Here is a 23,190-nt window from a genome sequence, read left to right on the forward strand (position 1 = left end):
TGTAAATAGGTAGGGATTGAATTACTGAACATTGATGGTCCGCTCCTTTCTTTTCCACAGCAGCCTAAATGGATCCTCTTTCAAATTCTTCACCCAACATGCATTCCTCGGGTTGTCCAATCATGGTCTTTACCCGGGCACAAGCTATTCTTCCACGTCCATGGCCTAGGTTGTTGTTGCCATTCCCTCGGTCTCTTCCACCAACTTAGTTTGGGCTAGGATTTTGAGGACGGTTAGGACAATTAGCCCTTACCTGTCCAGTCCTTCCGCACTGGTAGCATTGCCTGATTCCTATCCCATTTGGCCCTCGAGTGATTGCATTAGCTCTACCATTTCCTCTACCATTTCCTCTGGCATTTGCCATGTTGATACCGTGATTTAGGTAGCCCCCTTCCATAGTTGTTAATTGGATGTTTCCTTTGGCCATTTTGAGAAATTTCCTTGGCCATAGGTTTTGCTCGCATAAGAGCATATTTAAGAGTCATTGGTCTCATTGATTCAAGGTGATTGTCCAAAGGTGGATTTAGTCCTTGGCAGAACCTTGCAATCTACTGAGATGTTGTCATTGGGAGTGCATACTTGCGCAGACTCGTAAACTTAGAATAGTATCATTTCAAGGTTGGGCTTGATTGTCATAAGTTTTAGAATTCATTCATCTTGTTTGATTCAAAAGATGGGGGAAGATAACGTCCTTTCACATCTTCTTTGATCTCCTCCCAAGTTTGGAAAGCTTCTTGTGGGAGCCCTTCAAGCTCTACCCCGAGACCTACAGACCACTTATTGCTCAAGTGTTTTGAACCGAACAGCCATGGCTACCTCTCACATAGCCGATGCGCAGTGCCTACCTTACGGGTGTAGTGAGCTTACCTTGATGCTCGATCGAGTACCCTCCTCTCTCTTGCACAACGACAGCTCCACGATCCTTAAGGCAAAGCTCAAGCAACCTCAATCCCTCTCCCATGAGCTTCATCCTCCATAGCCACGCGCGAGACAAGAGAAGAGAAGAGAGGAGGAGAAGATGAAGAGAGAAGATGGAGAGCTTCTTCTCCAAGATCCCTCACTCTCACACAATCGCTCCCTCACTCCCTCACACTCTTTCAATCCCTCTCTCAAGCACAAGCAAGAAGGCAAGAAACAAGAGGAGAAGAAGAAGAAGCTTTCTGCCACACACGAGAATGAGCTTCTCACTCACTTATCAACTTTATATACATGCCCTAATTTCTATGGACAGTCATCCCCCTTTTTTTACATGGCCGACCATTAGCCTAGGCCCCTTTTCTCATTGTCCTTCTATCTTCCTAGATTCCTTTCCACCACCTGTCTACATTTACAAATTGCACGGGTGAGAGCCCGGCGCTCTTTTACAAGATTTCAGGGTGCGCCTTTTTATTTTAAAATGTGCCTTTCCCCTTTTGCATTTTCCTTGGACTTTTAAGGTTGCCCTTGCGCTTTTGGTCTTTTTTCCTCTTCTTTCTTCAGTCGGGCTACCTTTTTTCCGCCTTTGCACTGCGTCTTTTCTGCTTTCTTTTGCTTTCTTCGTGTTGGGGTTAACATTAGTCGGGCTACCTTTTTTCCGCCTTTGCCCTGCGTCTTTTCCCCTTTCTTTTGCTTTCTTCGTGTTGGGGTTAACATTACCCCCTCCTAGACGAGTGCCAGTCCCATGGCACTGTGGTGGGAAGTAGTGGGATAGATGATGCTATTGCTAGGTGTAACTGGTGGGTAGAGGACACTGAGGCTTGTGAATGAGAGGTGATGGAGTTTGATGATGATGACTAGGAGAGATTCCGGCGTGCTTTAGACTTCCTGACGATTCTCGGCATCTTTCTCACTGTTCTGGCGCTCCTATGGAGCCGATCGTCTTTTGAGTATCCGAAACGCTTGAAACAATAAGCAATCCCTTAGGAGGATGGTATTGGAGGGATTTATTCTGGAAAAACCCCCCGAATGTTGTTTGCCTTGAAAAGCCGTGGCCTGGGCTGAAACCCTTGTCTGGGAGTAGAGGATCTTTAGTTTTGAGTTGAAAGTCTTCAAGCTTGTGGTGCTAATAAGCGATCCGTAGATCTTGAGGCGGTGGGCATGGATCATCGGACGGTGAGGTTCCAAGATCTATGCCAATCACAGCCCATCACGGGGTTTTCCTTCGGCTTGATTTGGTTCAGTCATGGCAGCCACCATCTGTAGGCAGATGATTGGCAACATGAAATCTACTGAGCTATTGAAACCTTCACAGTGAAGCTCCTGAAGTTGCAGTAATGGGGTCATGTCCGACTCCTGGAAAAATTCATTGTCATTGGAGGATGTAGTAGATGATCGCCTTCAACCAAGCAGCCCGTTCTTGAAACATGAACATAACCTGCAAGAGAAGTGGTGCACTTCCTAGGGGGTGTGTCTGTCTCACTGTGTAGTGCATGGTGCCCGTGCCAATGGAACTGGGGGATGGGTCTAACCTTGGGCAAGCCCTTGGTAATGTCCCACACTTGAGGACCCAGTTCATGCGGCTTCTGAGGTGCGGTGCAAAACTCAGGGTGACAGGTCTGAAAGTCCTGCCCTTGATGTGTCCTAAGTGTGAAGTGGGGGAGGGGCTAGAGAGGACTCTAGATACAGTGAGTATGGTGCACCATAATAGTGAATGAAGACTGCAAGCACTTTCTTTTCTTTCCTTTTCTTTTTTTTCTTTTTTTTTTTGGGTGAATGAGAGAGAGTACATTGGGTAAGGTATGGGGCATCTATTTAGTCACGGGGCGGTTGCAGGCATTGTGATAAAAATGCGCGACTTTGTAGGTATTCCTTAATACCAGCTCTAGCTCTTAGAGGAGTGGTGGACAAAAAGGGGTGATTACACCTTGCAAAACGGGTGTCACTCATATTTTCTAATAGCTCTAAGCAAAAGGCAGGGAGGAGAGTAGAGCGCATCATCAACCTCGTCATGGCTCTACTATCTATTTTTAGGTTAAGATAAAAAAAGAGTGGAGCGAGATGGGCTTCCTCTGCTGCAGGTTTCTGGAGTAGCAGGAATTTGAGAAGTCGGAGGTAATTACAAGTGGTTAAGAATGTTGGATCGGGGTAGGAAGAGAAATCTACAAGGAAACGATTTATGGAGGGAAGTATATCTTCTACCCTAAATACTAAGCACTCCTCCGGGCTTCTAGCATTTACATTATAGATTCTCGGGAAGTCAAAATCCCCATGCAAATATCTGTTGTAATCCACTCCATGCCTACGGGTGTAGGGCATGTAGATGGGATCATTATGCTCTTCGGGGAGGAAGCTACAAAATGTGGTCCAGGCATCAAAATTGGTGTCCCAAATCCTCCTCTGCCATTTCGGCTATGCCTCGTGGCCTTGGACGGATTTGGGAACCAGACCGACCTTGTCTTCCCAATATTCTCGTGGCTCTTGTCTCCACCTAGTCATTATCATGCTTCTTTCTTCCATCCATCTGTTTGCGAGTTCGTTAGCCAGATCTTTGATCTTGGCTACGACTCCTAAAGTTAGGGCTCGGTCCAGGGAGAGTAGAAAAGCGAATGAAAGCTCGAATGGCCTCTTATGTAGCTCTCTCTAGTGCCATATGACCAACTCCTAGGGCCAATCTATAGGATGTGTATCATTTCTCAGTGGTATGGGCTCCTCAGGAAGTTGTCGTGGAAGTATGCGTGCTCGGTGTTGGGCCTCCTCTGCTAACTCTTGCCTCCTTCTCCTTGCTACAATTATGTGTTCAGGTAGCTCGGCATCGGCAGGTTCCTCCTGTGGGATCTCAGGTTGAGGCGGACTCGGCATCCTTTGTGGCTCTTCGTCATCATCTTGCTCAAATTCCAGGCCCTCTTTGACATTTCGCTCTACCACAGGAGGAACAACTGGTGGTGGTGGTGGTGGTGGCGGTGGCGATGGCTGCTCCTGCTCCTGAAAACCCAACTCCTTGAGCTCCGCAGTGGAAAGGCCCGTACAACGCAGATAGTAGAACTTTTGCTCTTTAGTTATTCCTGTACTTGTTGGAAGCTCCCGCTCTTGAAGACCGTATCTTAGCGCCCGGGTGCTTAGCTCCAACTTTATTTTTACCTGTTCCACTGTATCATCGCCCTCGGCTTGCGTGACGTGGAGCACCGTTTTGAGAAAGGTCTGTCGCTGGGTCTTAATGGTTATCTCTACAGCCTCAACCCTAGCTTCGGCCAGCATTCTTTCACATTCTGCCACCGCCAGGCATTCTGTTAAGTCCCTCACCTTGTCAAAGTTTTTTCTTTCCCACTCCATGGCTCTCTCCTCCATCTTTTGCCTTTGTTCCTCTAGCTGGTCCGCCAGGGTGGTTAACACCTGTTGTTGCTGCTCATTTGATAAAAACCATAACTGGTTTCTTTCTCTTAGTTTCTGAGCAAGCTGTTCTTCAGCGATCCCTCTTGCTTGATCAACAATGCTGAGCATGTGGTGCGCTTCGACCAGGATTTTTGATTTCTCTTGTACCAACTGTTCTTGGCTCTGGATTTCAGCGCGGAACAGCCTCTCTGATTAAAGGTCATGGCCATGAGGGCTTCCACATCTTCCTGGGAGGTCTGCAGCGTATCTTGCAATCTCTACACTTCATCCTATAGTCGTTTTGCTTCAGCTGGCTGAGACCCCCGGCCCTTCATTTTTCAGGAATTCGATTTCCCTTATTAGCCTGTTCTGTTCTTCTTGCTCGTGCCATGATTGGGGCTCCGTGGCATGTTCTTATGGAACAGTGGCTTCGCCTTCTTGAACCTCCCAGTAGAGCTTTTCCACTTGGGCCACCCTTTGCTGGAGATCATTGTATTGCTGCATCAATAGTTTTAGGTTCCTTTGTTCCGCCACCAGGCTCTGCTCCTCATCCTCCAGCCTTTGCCTAAGGCGGCTTTCATTGGTTTGGGCTTCCTTCATTTTCTCTTCTAGCTAGTCTTGCAGGGCCTTTATCTCTCTCCATCTGTCATCTTTCTGCCTTGAGACCTCTAGCCTGAGGGCCGTTGACGTCTCCTTTTCTTTCTCTAGTTCCAGCAGGGCCACCTTCTTTTCTTCTTTTGCCTTGTCCAGTTGTGTCAATAACTCAGCCACATATGCGTCATAGTCTGCAGCGGCAGGCATGGGAGTATTGGGCATGGTGGTCGATGCCTCCAGCCTTTGTTGTTTGGGGTCTTGCCGTGACTCTACATCTGCGGGCGGGGGCGGGCCTTTTCAATCGAGTTTCAGGGACAATTTCGGCCACCTTGCTCACGAGCATCTGCACCATGGTCATGAGCTGTGCCGCGTCGAGAGGAAGCGTGGGTTGTGCAGCGGTTGCGGTCATAATTTCAGCTGTTGTTGGCATAAAGGAGGGAGGGAGTGGATGTAGGAGGGACTTGCCCTTGCCTACGACCACCGGTGCTGCTTCCACACTTGCACTGGCCTCGGCCAGGGCTTGCAGGTTCGAGTTCTCCGCCCCCATGGGTCTCTTCCATCGACCTTCGGGTAGCTTCCGCTAGTTCGGCCAGTTCCTTGAGTTGCTGCTCCTCGGCTTCTTCCTCTGCCCTCCTTTTCCTGTCCTCTTTCGCCTTCTTCGACTCCTCTCCTATTCTGGCGAGCTCCTCCTCCTCTTTCCTCCTCCTTTCTTCCTTGGCCCTTCGAGACTCTTTTTTAGATTTTTTGATGTCAGCCCATTCTTATTACTTAATTTCTCTTTCTTTCCTTCTATCTCCTATCACTTTTTCTTTGTTCTTCGGATTTGCTTGCTCGTGGAGGCGGCACTTCCTGCTCTCCCTTGTCGCTTACTGTTCTTTCACTTGATTCCCCTCCTTCGTGGTGAGCTGAGCTTTGATGTGCCGCTTCCTCCTCCATGACGCCCTCATTCTTTATTGCTTCGTCTATGATGGCTGTCAAGATGCCCCCGTATCTGATTGTAGGTGCTTTTGACGCAGGTTTCTTCCTTGTGGAGCGTGCTGTTCAGGCAGGGGACTCTCCTTCTGCTGGTGCTTCCGTCGGAGTGAGGAGGGCAGCTGAACTTTGAACGGTCTTCTGTACGAATCCATTCCAGTCTATTTCTTTAGGGCTCCTGCTGCTATGCTTTCCAACAATGGGACCCCGATCTTGTTCATCAGTGCATTGTAACGTTGGCCCGAGAAGAGGGTATGGATCATTTTTGCTTGTAGTTTCACCGCTGGGTCCGGGATGTCAGCCAAGCTGATTCCATCCACAGTATGCACCGCTTCTTTCTTGACCCCCAGCATGGTGTAAACATCTCGTCTTGGCCTTCTCTCTTTCTTTGGCACAAGCCCCAGGGCCTTTTCTATGATTATTGCATTGAGGGGCACTTTGATTCTTCTTTCTTGCTCCCCCATCCTTATATTGTGATGGTGCCACAGTTCTTGCTTTTGTCGAAATTCCTCAGGAAGTCCGCGCACATGCTGTAATCCACCGCCTGCCCCACCTTCTCCACGTACTTGTGGAGATGGCATCTGTCCACTAAGTCTTTGATCGCAGGTTCCTCCAGGATGGCTTCGTCCAGATTCAGTGTGTGCTTGAAAGTGAAGTGACTGAATCCGCGCGTCTCGATGGTGATGCCGAATTTGGTCATTTCCTCTTCTAAGAATGGTAGTTTGCCTCCTTTGTCATGTCCTGCCATGGTGGTGACCTGTCAACACACCATGCCAACATTAATGCCTAACAATCGGCTTATTTCTAATTTAGAACTAAGTTTGAGAGAAAAATATATGGGCCCAAAGTGGGTACACTTGCTTAGAGGCTTGACCATTGCTATTGTTTTATTCTGTAGTATTCTTCCATAGACACTTTCTTAATTATAACAATCTGCTAGCTAGATAACATAACTTTTCATCTTTGCTCTGCTCTTGCTCACCTTGCTCCCCCCTCCATCAGGGATCTTTCAAACAATCCTTCCTAGGATTAGCGCAGGAAGGGCGAGGTAAGCACTGTTTCGCGTGGGTTGACTTACCTAGGCAATAGCCAATCATAGAAGCTTGGATTGTATTCGAGTTGGGCATGACAATCCAGAGTAGATGGTTGGATGGAGACTTGGGAAATGTAGGTCAAAATGTCGTGGAAGAGATCTCCGGTACTGAGGCGACTAGCAACATGTAATTTCTCTTTGGTGAGGAATTGGTCAATGTAGGGGTGGGCGAGCACATGGTCATCCAAATGCTGATTACGGGTGATGGCCAAGACCCTAAACGAGATAGGTGCCACATAAGTGGGGTCATATTCGATAGTTTTGATTGCCCTGCGTTGCTCAGCATTGGTCATTATGCGACAACCTTTTTTCTCCCATTGGATCCTTAGCGTAAACCATTGCTGCAAGAATGTGGAAGGTGAGCTTGCCATCTGCTTGAGCTCTTGCAGCTCCTGTTTAGGAGCAAAACGAGGAGGCTTACGATAAGAAGTGATAAGTCTTCTGAGTGCAACCTGATCCTTCGAGATTTCATCGTTTGCTATCAGTTCGGCAGCAATTTTGGGTACTTTAGTGGTCATAAGTTTGTATTCCTCCCAAGTGCATGGTAATGCACGAACATCCGAAGCAAGCGTTTCGTCAAGAAGACCTAGGTCTAGCCTCTCGTAGCTTCTAGAAAATGTAGTGAAAGTTTCATCTAACATTTTAATGCCTCTCTCGTTAGGGTGAGGTTGCTTGTAGATGAGCTTCTTACCTGGCCATTTTTAGGCACCCAAATCCAGGGATTGCCCTCGTAGTATCCTTGTGCCCGCAAGAGGTCTTTGCAAATCCAGCGCGGCGTGGTTGTGTGTCTACGGCAATAGCACCTAGACTGCCTCTTGGGTCGGGACGGTTGATAATTTGGACATTTAGGATCATACTTGGGTGGTTTACCCGGATGTGGTTTTTGCCGTTTTGGCACCCATAGAAACTTGGACTCTTTGACCTTGTGAGCACTCTTGGTGGGCGTGGGTCTAGGATTGAGAATTCGACACGAGGCCGTAGTTTTCGTCTATTCAGACTCGGGCTGAAGCATGGTCGTAGGGGTTTCTACCGGTGGCTTTGTAAAAGTTGTCACTATGCGCACATTGTCGATAGCAAGATGTATGCAATTTAGGTTGTAATCCACATTACAATTGGTTTGTTTCTTGAAAGTGCGACCTAATAGTAATACATCACCAGCTTCCTTAGTGTCAGGTAACACATGGAAGAAGGTTAGTAAACTTTCAGAATCGATGGAAACGACCACCTTGCACTTCCCTAGGAGTGGGTAAGCGGTGCCCCCAAATGGGGTGAGTTTAGCGTTAGTGGGTTGTAGTTGCGGTTGACCAATGCGTGTCCAATGGTCATGTGTTAGGATGTTGTAGTCAGCACCTTCATCAATTAAGGCTTCGAAAGAATACACCGCTCCTGCTGCAACTGTGATGTGCAGGTATGCTGGTGCCACTGCTTCTTCGTCCTGATCTGTAAGGTCAGTTACAGTAGCCATGCAGACGTTTAGTGGGGGTTCTAGCATGGGTGGCTCATGTAATGGATGTGAAGGAGGATAGTACTTCTTAATGTGGCTGCCATTAAAAAAGCCTATTCCTTCACCGTCAAGTGTCTCCAACTCGACACTCCTGGTCCTACCGATCACACGTACTCTAAAAGGCCCCAGCCCCCGAAACTTCATCTTCTATTTATGTCCTTTCACCGAGTACAGCAGAACAAGGTCCCCTTGCTCAAAGTCTCACCGCGTGACATGCTTGTCAAACCACATCTTCCATCGAGCCTTTTCACAAATCAGAGAGTGAGTGGTGAGGAGTCGGGTTTCCATTAAGTGCTCGAGTTCCACTACGCGGTTGGTCCAAGCCTCTCTTCCCTCCCAACGCTCCTGGACTGCTAGTCTCAAGCTAGGGATGAAGCAAAATGGCTTCAGTTCCATAAGTCAGCCTAAAGGGCGTCTGTCCTATAGTCGTTTTATAAGCTGTGCGATAGGCCCACAAGACCGCCATTAGCTTGTTGTCCCAGTCACTTCTCGAAGTAGATACGACTTTTGTAAGCACATTGACTAGGAAGGTAGAGAGCAAGTGGGCAATCACTTCATCAATGAAGTGTGTGCCTTGGTCGCTTACAAGTTCGATTGGACAACCAAATTGTGAAATGACTTGCTCCCACAAGAACTTTGTGGTGGTCCTAGCATCGTTCTTTCTCGTAGCTCGTGCCTCTGCCCATTTCGTTAAATAGTCGGTCGCCACTATGATGTATCGAGCTTGGGAATATTGTGCTGCAGGACTGACATGCCCAATAAAATGGATGCCCCATTTTTCAAAGGGTTGTCGGGCTATGACAGGGGTCAACTCCATCTTGTCCTTTCGCACAAGCACTTTGGTTGTTTGGCACTCGTCGCAGTGCTTTACAAATTTAGTTGCATCGTGGAATAGGGTGGGCCACCATAGCTGGGATTGTAGCACCTTTCGGGCTGTTGCGTCCCCACTAAAGTGTCCTCCAACGATTCTGCCATGTCCTTCGTTTAATGTGTCATGCATCTCATGCTCACACATGCATCTGCGCAATAAATCGTCTTGTCCTAGCCTGTAGAGTTGGCCAGCTATCAGTTGGTATGGCTAAATTTTCAAGATAAGTCTCTTTAGCCTGGCCTTCTCAATGGGTCGCTCTGGTAGTCCATTTCCTAGCACTTGCACTATGTCATCGGCCCAATATGGCGTCCGATCCGCTCTAAACAATTCTCGTTCACTATATAAGTTAAAAAGATGGGCGTCCGGTAAATCATCAGGCACGCCTTGTCCAGCGGCTTCTCCCGTGGGTATGCGAGACATGTGGTCAGCCATATAGTGCTGCTTTCCTTTGCATACAACCACAGAGAAGTCAAACTCCAGTAAAAGGAGTAACCATCTAGCTATGCGCCCCGTAGCGCAAGGCTTGTTCACAAGATACAGTAGGGCTTGATGGTTAACAAAGAAGACAAAGGGAGTGGCCAACAGGTAATGCCTAAATTTCTTTACCGCAAATACCATGGCCAACCCTTCCCTTTCCATCGTGGAATAGTTCATCTCGGTCTTTGTGAGATGCCTGCTGGCAAAACTCACCGGGTAATCCAAATTATGCTCACCAGGCTGGCATAGCACGGCTCCAATAGCGAACTTAGAGGCGTCTATGTGCACATGGAACGTTACGTTCCAGTCTGGGGCTCGCAAGATTGGTGCAATCGTAAGAGCCTTTTTCAACTCCTCATATGCACTCTGGCATTCTTTCGTCCACTCAAACACTATCAATAGCTTGTACAAAGGTCTAGCTATTTATGCATAATTTAGCACAAATTGTCGATAATATCCAGTGTGTCCCAAGAAGCACTGAACTCCCTTGTAGTTGTCAGGTGGCGGTAGGTCAACAATGACTCTGACTTTGGAAAAGTCAGTAGCAATGCCGTTCCTTGACACGACGTGCCCCAAGATGCATCCGTGTTTTACCCAAAACTGGCACTTTAAGGGGTTTAGCGAGAGGTGGTACAGCCTACACCTTTCAAAGACAGCTCTCAATTTCTTCAAGTGTTCGGCCCAACTAGAGTGTAAACATAGGTCGTCTATGAACACTTCCATTTTGCGCCTAAGCATGTCCTTAAAGATAGTGCACATTAGGCGTTGGAAAGTTGCAGGTGCGTTCATTAGCCCAAAAGGCATGACAATGTAGGCGAATACGCCCCATTCCGTGGCAAAGGCAGTCTTGTGCTTGTCGTCCGGGTGCACTTGCACTTGATTGTAACCCGAGAAACCATCCAGAAAATTGTAGGCTTCCTTCCCTGCTACCCTCTCCAGCATGTGCTCGGTGTAAGGTAAAGGATAGTTATCCCTTTTCGTAGCGGCGTTCACCTTTTTGTAGTTTACGCACACTTGGATTTTTCCATTTTTTTTCATGACAATCACGATAGGTGACACCCAGTCCGTGTGCTCGATCTCATATATGAAACCTGCCCTCATGAGTTTATCAATCTCAGGAATCAACATTAAAATGGATGAAGATGTTTGCATCGGTGTTCTACTTAAGAGCTTGCCTCCTGAATATAATAACGTATCAACAACTTTAATCAACATGCCAAATCCTGAACTTGTTGATATCCAGGCATCACTGTTAGAAGAAGAAAAGAAGCTAAAAACTAAAGAAGAACCAAGTACCTCTAGAGATGAGCATGCATTATATGTTGGCAACAGGTACAAAGGCAAGAAAGATCAGCTCTTTTGTGACTTCTGCAAAAGGACCGGACACACCGAGAAGTTCTGCCACGCAAGAAAGAGATCCCAAAAGGCCTATCTAGTCGCAGTCAAAGAAGAAGAAGAAAATGAAGCAAAGGAAGAAGAAGATGAAGATCACCAGGATCGGAAGGACAAGACTCATCAGTCCTTGTACTCTCATAATTCTGATAGACTGTTTTAATAGCCTTGTATTTTTCCTTGCCCTAATGCTTCCTGCCATAAGCTATGTAAACTCCTTATGTAACTTGGCATTACAGTCCCTGTACACTTTGTGAGGCCCCTGTTACAGCCTCTGGATGTCCACCATGTTTATGGTACCCACACTTAGCTTTTTCTGCGATAGCCTCTGGTGTTTTTCCATGTCTGTGGTATACCCACACTTTGCAGGTGGTTCTCATTACAGCCTCTACACACTTTGTGCCTTTCCTAGTTGTGATTGAGGAGGGGTGTTGAGAATCAGCAATCACACTCAAACAGCCTCTTTGTATGGAGTCTCAGGGTCAAGGACATGCAGGCTAACTTATCCCATATGCACAATGGTGCCTACTGCAGTTTCCTACTTTCCTATAAAGCATTGTACTTGCTTCCTTTCTTAATGCAATGATAGTACTCTTTTCATTTCAGTAAAGTGTCAATGTCATTGTCCACATACACAAGATTGTGTTTATGAGTCCAAGTCTCAATCTTGGAACCTAATTCACTTGTGTAACAAACAGTGTCCATTCCATCATGAGTCTACACTTCTCCTTCCATCCTCCATAGCTTCCGGTTATGTCATGCTCTAGATCCCGCATTTCTAACATATGTAAGGCAAACGGTGTTACTGACCCTGCGCAACGAGCTCAAGCCTTCGGCTTGTGCTTAGGCGACAAAGGGAGGACCTGGTACTCTAGTCTGGATGACATAGAATGTACAAACTTCGCTCACCTTAAGGGCCTCTTCATCAAGAGGTTTTTAGAGGCAAGGTATTTGGACAACCTCATTGTTAGGTTGATGAATATCAGTCAAAGGGAGAAGGAGGACGTTAGGGATTACGTTACTTAGGTGCGTAGCCTCTACAAGAGAATCCCTGCCAATGAGCAACCTACCGAGAGGGCAGTGTCTACAGTGTTCATGAACGGGATTCGGAGTGAGGAGCTCTACAAGGCTCTGGCCAGTAACTCCACCTTACAATGAGACATGCTAGCTCGAGTCTTCAAGGAGGCAATACGTGTAGATGATCAATTTAGGGATCGAAGCATGAGGGCTACCAACCGAGATAATGCAAGCCAGAGGGACCCTGAGAGATCAACCCCCTTAGGGAAAAAAGCAACTGCTAGCGCGCAGGACAAGGAAAAGAGTGCAGACCACGACCAAGGGATGGCAGAGATGAGAATGGAGGATGCGCGGTTACAAGAGCTCGTTAGAATGCCGGTGAGATCGCATGTACAATGTGTATACTGTGGGGGCAATCACCTCCCAGTGGAGTGCCAAGATCCTAGATCTCGGCTGTGCTCAAATTGCGGTAGATTTGGACATGATGCAGCGCATTGCAGAATGCCGAGGAGACTCCCATATACGCAGCAATACAACCCTCCATACTTAGGTAATAGGCCACCTAATTTCTTTGGCAGGGGAACCCAGTTAGCTCTTCCAGCACCAACTGACCCAAGACCTGTCGTGCCTAGGCTGGAGATGAACCCAACTGGTATACCCAGGCCACAAGGGCCTTTTGTGACTCACCCACCTAACGATGCTCCTGTTCACTTTGTGGAGGAGCCTAATGAGGAAGAGGCATATGTCAATCCTTATGTATCCTACGATGAGGAGGGCAACCCAGTCCTGATGGAATATCAGCCCAGTGCCGGTGATGGCTTTAGGAAGAGGACGAGGCAGGGGCTTTGGAGGGCCAAGCCAAGATCCAGTCACATGCTAGACTTGCATTCACCCAGGCCACATTTCATCACGCTGCCCAAAGTGAGAACAAGCTAACAAGGACAAAGCGGATCTCCAATGCACAGAGTGTGGAATCACACATCTGTTTCTGTCCAAGGCGGAAGCCATCAACGAGTGCTGCCAACATGCCATCGGTGCCTTTGGGTCTCTTTGGAGTTGAAACTTTTGGTAGTGAGGATATGCCCATCCCACTACATGCTATGACGCGAGCTCAAACGAAACAAGCAGGCATCTCCTTGCCAGGGCCAAGTAACCTTGATGCAACCTCAATAGGGAAGAAAAGCCGAAGGAGATGGAAAAAGAGAACCGATGCAAAGATAACCCTTAAAACCGAGGAAACAACTACGCTGGTAACGGGAAAGAGGGTCACAGACATAGAGGCAGAGACCTCGGCTCCTAAGACAGCAGAGCTAGGGAGTGCCAAGGTAGGGGAATATCCCCATCCCAAACGGTAACTCAAAGCTATAGCCAAGGTCAAGGAGTGGGTCAAGGATGCCCAAAAGCACCTCAAAGATGTTGAACCCATATTGGAAGACCCTATGGACGACTTATCCAGTGTTAGCACACCAGTCTCACCCTCAAAACCACAGGCTGGGAGCATGCCTGCACCACTAGGAGTGACTCAGCAGCAAGGACGGGGGGAAGCTTACCAGGGCAGACAGAATGCATGGCCTAGAATTGCCAACCTCAGAGGAAGACAAGGGTCCAATAGCCTCCTCACAACTTTGCTGTCCACCCCAGTAACTCTAAGCCTGGAGGATCTGCTAAGGCAAAATCACTCCTTGTGGAAGGAGTTAAAAGACTCGATCGAGGGACACACAGAACTTGCGGGTACTGATCCGCAAGACCATGATGCAGTTACACGGATCCCAAGCCTAACTCTACACGCAGATCCTAAGTCCTTGCACATCAATGCTTTTTGGGAAGACACTGAAATGCACACAGTTTTGCCCGTCCTAGCCTTAGGAGACATGACTTGGAAGGGAATTGTAGACACAGGCGCGCTGGTGTTAGTGTGCTAAACCATGCGGTCCTAGAGGCATGGGGAAACCCTCCCATAGAGACTGCTAGATTCAATGTCATGCTAGAAAATGGAATGAAGGTAAGACCATTTGGGGTCTTAAAGAATTGGCCGGTAAAGATTGCCAGTGTGCAATTCTCGGTAAACTTCATTGTCATGAAGGGAGTGGATTACGACATACTATTAGGCCGACCTTGGATGAGGAATGCACGAGTCATAGAGGATTGGGGCAATGGATTGATTTTCCTAGGGAACAGAACTAGTGCAGTGAGAATAGAAATGGACACTTGGATGACGACACCTGCCGACCTAGCTGCCATCTCGGCTATGCTAAAAGGCGATACTCAAACGACCAAGCCCTATGGATCGCTCGCTAGATATATTCCTTGCCTTGAGGATGAGAGGGATTGGATGCATGTGTTGGAAACCATTGACCTACCATTCTCGGATGAGGAAGGACCACATCAGTAGGCTGCTAAAACCGCTACCATGCCAACTGAGGAGCCAGTTGTGCCACTTTGCATGATGGTAGGAAGCTCACTCAACCCAGGCAAACAGGCCTCGTCCCACATCCCCAACAACAAATTAGAGCTTCAGGAAATCGTAAAGTATCTGACCGATAAATTGGACGGCAATTTGGCTGCTAACTTAAAACCTCTACGTGACCTTCTAGATAAACCAGAATGGAAATGGACCAAGGTCCACGACCTAAACTTGTTATATAACTGGGCTTTAGTTACTGACAACAAGGAGACTAAAGAGGGAAGCTTAGGGGATGATGAGCAGTCAGAAGGACAGGACCCAGACGATGAGGAGTATGAGGACTGTCGCTCTACGGGAGAAGAGAGTGAAGAAGAAGTAGACACGATAGAGTACGACACGGAGGGAAAAGCGATAGAGCAAATCAGGGCAGACTTAAGGCCTAGGAAAGAAGGGATCAATCGACACAAAAAAGGAGTCATGCTAATGGAGTGTGACAGATCCTGGCTGGAACAAATAGAAGCCCTAGATTACGAGCAAGCTGGAGTAACACAACGATGGGTAATCCCAGTGCTCAAGACAGATTCACCTATGGAACTAAGACCCCCTAGGAAAATACCTTCCTCAAGAGAAGGATGCGAGTTCAACTCATAGTCGGAAGTTAGCACTGAGAGTGATCTCGAGATACTGCAACCCTCTAAGGTCAAATGCACCAAGGGAGACTTGCCAGTCCACCTGAGGCGCATGAGACTAAAAGAGGAGGCCAGGAAGCAAGCAAGGGACTTGGAAGTGGAAAGGCAGAGGAAAACCCAGGATCTACCCAAACGGTTTACAAAATTTAAAAAGAGTGACAGAGTGGTGGTCCTGTTAGGTGCAAAAAGACAAGGTCAGACTAGTGAACCGATCGAGGGACCCGCCAAATTCAAAGAGGTTAACTTGGCTGGGAAAGGTGAAAAACCAAGACCGGTGTTCGTCGTAGATGACTTGGCAGAGGAGGAAGAGACCAAACTTGTTGCGCTCCTGCAAGAGTATGTTGACGTGTTTGCCTGGACATTGGACGTCGACCCTAGGGTCGCGACTCATAACATCCCAATGGTTTCAGATGCAGTGCCAACAAAACAATGACCTTACCCCATGAATCCTAAACACGCCCATGCAGTGAAGGAGGAGACCATACTTTGATGATTTAGATTGTGCACCGAACAGGGTGTCAAGTCTTTTCCATGTATCCTGTGAGGTCTCACAGTTATCCACGTGATGGATATAACTATCATCTAGCTCCAATTTGATAATGGCTTGGGCTCTGTCATCATTCTTTTGCCAAGTAGTTGCAAGGTCCGCGTCCCGCGGTTTCTTCTCTTTGCCATTTGTGATGGCCCAGAGACCCTTCTTCATCAGGATGAGCTTGATGCGGGTTTGCCAAGTGTGGAATCCGACTCCTTTGAATCGAGCATTTGGCGAGTCTTTGCCCATGTTAGATTTACGGGAACAGTAGCAAATCAACTTCAGACTTTATTAGATTTGAGCAACAGAAGAATTGATTGAGAGACACAAGTGCTAAAAAGCACTAACTGAGTGTCAATGAATACCAAATCTGCAAAAGTCTTTTACTCCAAGTGATCTTCCCCTTCTTGATTTGATGCTGATGTCTTCAGATCTGAGTGACAGTACTTTAACGAACTTCAGAGAGTATTGCTCAATGATTAAAATCACTGTTGATAACTTCAGTGAGAGAAACAGTGAAAAATGTCAAGATTTTGAAGCTTTTGGCTATGGTGGAATTAGGGTTTTTGAGACAGGGGCCTGGTTTTTTGCTTATTGCAGGAGCTACAGTGCATCATTTTCAAAACTTTTTACATATCTAGGAAGCTTATGTCATGGGCTACCAAAGCCCCATGGAGATTGTGCAGATCGTGGTCAGTATGCAGCGCGCAGGTGCCGCGAACAAAATCGGCGCAGATCTGGACAGCGAGGTCGAATTTCTGCAATGCTGGAGCCAAGGAGCATCAATGTCATTGATTATTGTGCCAAGATGAAGCGCCTTGAGCAGAGGAACAACTCTCCAGAAGAAATCGTGGGCTGAAATGCCCTGGTTGAAGAGTTATGGAAGCTCCAAGCAAGGTAGGTCCTGTCTGGCTATGGCAGACACAGAACAGAGATTGGGGATTTTCACAATGCTGAGCTCCAGATGGTCCAATGTCCTGGATTGATGTGATACAGGGAAGCTTTATGAGTTCGGAAATACTTTTCCAGAAGGAAGCTCCAAGAGATTTGACCTGTGGAGTGAGATATAAGCAGTTCAATCTGACAGGGTGCTGCTGGCTATGGCTGCCATGAGAGCTTCAGTGAGAGTAGAGTTGAGAAAAGAAGTCATACATTGACACTGAGCTGGATGGAGGTTCAGAAGAATCAAGAGAGGCTGGAGAAGCAATGCCATGCCCAATTGGGCTCTGATACCATGTTAGAAATGCGGGATCTAGAGCATGACATAACTGGAAGCTATGGAGGATGGAAGGAGAAGTGTAGACTCATGATGGAATGGACACTGTTTGTTACACAAGTGAATTAGGTTCCAAGATTGAGACTTGGACTCATAAACACAATCTTGTGTATGTGGACAATGACATTGACACTTTACTGAAATGAAAAGAGTACTATCATTGCATTAAGAAAGGAAGCAAGTACAATGCTTTATAGGAAAGTAGGAAACTGCAGTAGGCACCATTGTGCATATGGGATAAGTTAGTCTGCATGTCCTTGACCCTGAGACTCCATACAAAGAGGCTGTTTGAGTGTGATTGCTGATTCTCAACAACATACTTGCTCGAACTGCTCCATGAAGCTATAAGGGTCACTGCTGGGTTTGTATCGAGCTAGTTGTTTCGCTACTATGGGGATTCTAGCCTGCCCTTTAGCCCCTTGCGTGACTCCCAATCCTGACAGTAGCACAGTGGCTAGGGCAGTAGCACTTTGCTCCACGGATGTATTGTCCATGAGTCGCTTTGCCACCAGTTCACTCAATGTCATGCCAGCCTCTGCTGCCCGTTCCCTCTCTACATTCGGTCCGGACTTGGCTGCCCCTGCTAGGTCTAGTAGCCTCGTACATATCCACGTCCTACTGCAGCCTTCTAGCCCTTTGCTCATGGTTGTAGGCAAGTATGCCTTCCAACACTCTCTTGATAGCTCTTCTCTCTTCTTCCAGGTTAGCCACCACTTCCTCTACAGGTCTACCTTGGATCTCAGTCCTGGTGAGTAGATTGTAGTCATGTACCAGTTCCTGGACTGAAGTTGGAAATTCTCCTAAGTCGAATTGGTCTTCCCCTTTATTGCCTCTTGATCCCGACATTGTTTCTGCTTCCAGCTTCACGAGATTGTCGATGAATCTAATAAGCTCTGGCAGCTTCCACTCCTCTATCTTGTTGCTTCACGTGTCTTTGTGTTTTCTCCAGGTAGTACTACTAGTAGGGCACTCAGGCACCTGTCTAAGTCTTGGGGTCTCCTCCTACTAGTGGGTTCCTTAATGTTATTAGGTATCCAGATGTGTGCCTTGTTATTTGAAAGCAGCGGCAATCCTTACTCACACGTTGTGCTTAGTGCTTTTGTGGTGCTTGGTGCGAAAACAGGCTTTTCACTTTTCTTGCTGTGCAGGTTTAGCGGAGCACAAAAGTGAAATGCCGATGCAGAAAGTGTTTAATGCAAACTTCACCTTATTTCTACCCACGTTCTTAGCCTAATTTGAGTTTTCAACTCGGTTCCCGGCTATCCTACGGTCTTTCCGCACCCCAAGTTCGATTAATCTCTGTGGTCCTAATGGTCAAACTGGGTCTTGGGGGTGTTCAGGGTTGCGTCCTGGGGTCAGGTCTGTGGCAAGGTCAGCAAAAGATCCTTATCTTTTTTTTCTGGCAAAATGGTCCGATTCTGGGAATCGGACAGGGCGGGTCCGACTCTGGGAGTCGGACGGCGGTCCGATTCTGGGAGTCGGACGATCCGATTCTGACAATCGGACCTGTCTAGTCCGACTCTAACAGTCGGGCGGGTTGGTCCGATCGGACCAGTGGTCCGATTTTGGTCACGTCTGACTCTAGGAGTCCGATCAAAAAAGTGGTCCGATTCTAGTAGTCCGACCCTAGACTGGTCCGATTCTAACAGGGATGGGTCCGATTTCCTTGATCGGATGAGGTGTCCGATCAGACAGGTTGGTCCGAGTCCGAGTGCCACGTGGCACGTCCGATCGGGTTGGTCCGATTCTGGTAATCGGACCAGTCTAGTCCGACTCTCTCTCGGTCGGCGGACGGTCCGATTCTGGGAGTCGAACGGTCCGACTCCAGAACTCGGGTGGTCCGATTCTGGGGATCGGACCACTGCGGGTTGGTCCGACTGCGTCGGTGGCGGGCGCGATTCCGGTGCGTTTGAATCCTTCCTAATGCCTGCTGCACTCAATCACCACAAACTTCCCATGACCAATTAGAACACCAATGGAACGCACTGGACTCACCTGAAGCAGCACGAATCGAACGCACCTAGAATCGGGGTCGTGTTTCCTCGTCCTGTGAACCAGAATCTCTCTCTCTCTCTCTCTCTCTCTCTCTCTCTCTCTCTCTCTCTCTCTCTCTCTCTCTCTCTCTCTCTCTCTCTCTCTCTCTCTCTCTCTCTCTCTCTCTCTCTCTCTCTCTCTCTCTCACAGGGCCAACTAAAGAAATGAGGTATGTCCTAGCTTCCCAAACCTCTTAAGGTCCTTTCCCAGCACTGTAGAACCTTACAGCCAGTTCCTTGTCCCTGTTTCACCCAAAAACTTGAATCTGGGCCCCTGTTTTCCTATTTCCAGTAGTAACCAAAACCCCTCTTTTCTCTTTTCTTACCCTAATCTAACCTTAATCTAGTGCAGGCAATATGAAAACAGAAATGCAAAATAGTAGTCCTAATCTAATGCTTCCAACAAACCCAGATACTTACATGTTCCATGGATTAAAACCTCCTAAATGTCCTAGTTATCTCGAGCACTGGTTCAGGCTGCAAACCCTACTTCCATGCTTGATCTGATGTGCGCTGCGCTCAAGGCTCGATTTCGCCTGTCCCGGTAATGGAACCAAAATGTGGGAGCCCTTCAAGCTCTACCTCGAGACCTACGGACCACTTATTGCTCAAGTGTTTTGAACCGAGCAGCCATGGCTACCTCTCACATAGCCGACGCGCAATGCCTACCTTACGGGTGTAGTGAGCTTACCTTGATGCTCAATCGAGTACCCTCCTCTCTCTTGCACACCAGCAGCTCCACGATCCTTAAGGCAAGCTCAAGCAACCTCAATCCCTCTCCCATGAGCTTCATCCTCCATAGCCACACGCGAGACAAGAGAAGAGAAGAGAGGAGGAGAAGATGAAGAGAGAGGATGGAGAGCTTCTTCTCCAAGATCCCTCACTCTTATACAATCACTCCCTCACACTCTCTCAATCCCTCTCTCAAGGACAAGCAAGAAGGCAAGAAACAAGAGGAGAAGAAGAAGAAGCTTTCTGCCACACACGAGAATGAGCTTCTCATTCACTTTTCAACTTTATCTACATGCCCTAATTTCCATGGGCAGTCATCCCCCTTTTTTTACATGGCCGACCATTAGCCTAGGCCCCTTTTCTCATTGTCCTTCTATCTTCCTAGATTCCTTTCCACCGCCTATCTACATTTACAAATTGCACGGGTGAGAGCCCGGTGCTCTTTTACAAGATTTCAGGGTGCGCCTTTTTATTTTAAAATGTGCCTTTCCCCTTTTCAATTTGCCTTGGACTTTTAAGGTTGCCCTTGCGCTTTTGGTCTTTTTTCCTCTTCTATCTTCAGTCAAGCTACCTTTTTTCCGCCTTTGCCCTACGTCTTTTCTGCTTTCTTCGTGTTGGGGTTAACATTAGTTGGGCTATCTTTTTTCCACCTTTGCCCTGCGTCTTTTCCGCTTTCTTTTGCTTTCTTCGTGTTGGGGTTAACACTTCTGTTACCCCTTTATCTTGGCAAAACTATTTCACCCAAAGCTTAGTTTTACCAGTAAGAGGAAAACGAGCAGTCATGGACTGATTTGCAATAGTAGTTTCAACGGCTAGGAAATAGTCGTCCAAAGTCTCAATCCATGCTTCTGCATCTTGCACCACCTTGGTTTCTTCACTGCTAAACCTAGGTGTTGGTGTCTGCTTGAGAAGAAACTTCTTCTCTTGGAGTTCCTTGTATGTTTCATCAATTCGCACTAATTGGACATTTTGACTATTTTTGTAACTTCTTTATCACAAAATGAGGTAGTTTGGCCTTCGTTTCTATGAATCAATAAGATTTTGGGGGATTGGGATACTCTAGAAGCTCATAGTTTTTTTTAACTTTACATTCTTGATATAAGGGTTATCATATCGAGAGAGATAACCTTTTTATATTGGTCAGACACCTAATGATGTAGGGTCATTGGGTCCCCATTAATTGTCATAGTATAAGAACATCGATTAGTTTTAGTTCTTCAAGTCATTTCAACAACGCGAGATGGACTTTCACATCTTTGTATAGAGTTAAGTCTAAGTACAAGTAAGGTTGTCATGTCCCTAGATTTGGGCTCCAATTTTTAGCCACTTCATCAGCTTAAACAACTCCATAGATGAGTCTTCTCTAAGATAGCCATTACGCTTTCTCTTAACGCCAACATGTTTGACTAGCCAGCAGTGGAGTACATGATCTCAAAAATCACTCGCATAAAGCGTACTTCATCATTAACTTGTCAAAGCAGCTCCACTATTATCATCATAAACTCATAACTCATGCTCTTCAAAAATAATAACAAAACTTTATATTTATGAAAAGTATTTACAAAGATGTATTGATGATACTATGGTCTACCAATACATCATCTCATGGATTCTTTCCTCATGAAAAGTATCAGGGTCTATATTCTCATATCTTGGGGGATTCTCATGTACATGGCAAATGACATAATGTGGTGGTTCCTAGGGACAACCAAAACATCCCATACCAAAATAAGGCCTTCTTGGTACTACAACAACTCTCTTGGGTTGTACTATTTGTAACACTTTTCGATATACCAACAAGGTTTCAGATACAGGCTCATCCCCAATGTCTAGTAACCATTCAACAAATGCACTAAACAAAAGGTATATCTTAACTATCCTTAGGTGTTCAGCCCATCAAATCCTCCATAGTTCATAATGAAGAAGAATGTTATGCTCACAATATATCTCCATATGTGACCCATTCCTAGGCCATAAATCTCTCATGTACCATGTGTTAGGATAAGGTTGCAATACAATTAGAGGAATAAATATTGTCTCCATTATCTCAATTATAGTCTCGCGGTATGAGAATTTATTCGACCCTAAGGCTACTTGATACATGATGGGAAAAATATCAGGAAAACTTGTGGCTTCGTCATCACTATGTTCCTGATGAGCACAATGTATATGCTAGTGTTAGTGCAAGATAATCAACAATTGTTTTTTTCAAACAAGTGTGGTTATCTTATTCATTCATTTTATATATTGAACTCTTTTGAAACCTAGGCTCTGATACCACGTGTGAGATGCCTCCTCCAACACACCCAAAGGGGTCCTCTAGTAGTCGATTGAAATTCATGTCCATGCACATCATCATCCTATCACCCCATGGGAAACCTTGGACTTAGTTGAACATGGGAATCTCAGTTCTACTTCACAGGGAAGCGTAAACAAGTCACCCCTAATAACAATCTAATGCCCACCTAAGAAAGACCACTTTGTAATCAATCAAAGGCAAGAGTGAGGTTAACACCGCACTTGGTTCAAAAAGACTAAGAGACGGGGGAGAGTGTAACTCGATACCCCTACCCATAAGGTAAAATCTTAGCTCCGGCCCCATAAAACGGTGTTAAACCTAGTAACTAATTCTACCGATATTGGAAGGGTCACGATTTAATCAGCTCTATCTAGCGTTGGAAAGTTACCCGACTTATCGGGTCCATCCAACCACAGGCGTCCAATCATCAGGATCGAAGCCTCCCACTATCCTTGATGGATTTGCTTAGTATTCTAATTAGCAAAGCATTCTACCACATTGTTTGGACATATAAAATCAGCTTCCTTTTATTACTCCATTAAACTAGGTTCGTTAAACGCGATCTTTAGCACATAACAAACAATTCGAAAATTGGATACTTTATTTCAGCATCACGACGCAGAGTGATACAAACTGTCCTTCCGCAGAAAGACACTATCCAGCCTAGGATAGGACCTTCCAATCCCTTGGGATTGGGCTGTATGTGATCGCACTCTATCCGCGGTCAACAAGGAATTTACTGGCTCAGAGCTCGTCTAAGCTTCCATGAGCCTCCGGAGCTGTCCTACATAACAGGGGCACTTACCACTCCGGGCCTTTGCCCTCTCAGCTGCTCGAGTGATGAAAATTAAAAAAACACCTACCTCCCTCGGGAGCGTAGGACCCGCACTCGCATGTGAGTTTTTCAACACTCCGCAGAGTATAAGGGAGCATTGGATTGGGGACCTCAATGTCCAAAACCACCACAATCCACAACTCGTCTGGCTGTGCAAGCTCGAAATCATAAGAGCCTTAACTC

This window comes from Lygodium microphyllum, chromosome 21 (genome assembly GCF_053477565.2).
Source record: "Lygodium microphyllum isolate KBCC chromosome 21, Lygodium_microphyllum_v1.1.10, whole genome shotgun sequence".
NCBI lineage: Eukaryota > Viridiplantae > Streptophyta > Polypodiopsida > Schizaeales > Lygodiaceae > Lygodium > Lygodium microphyllum.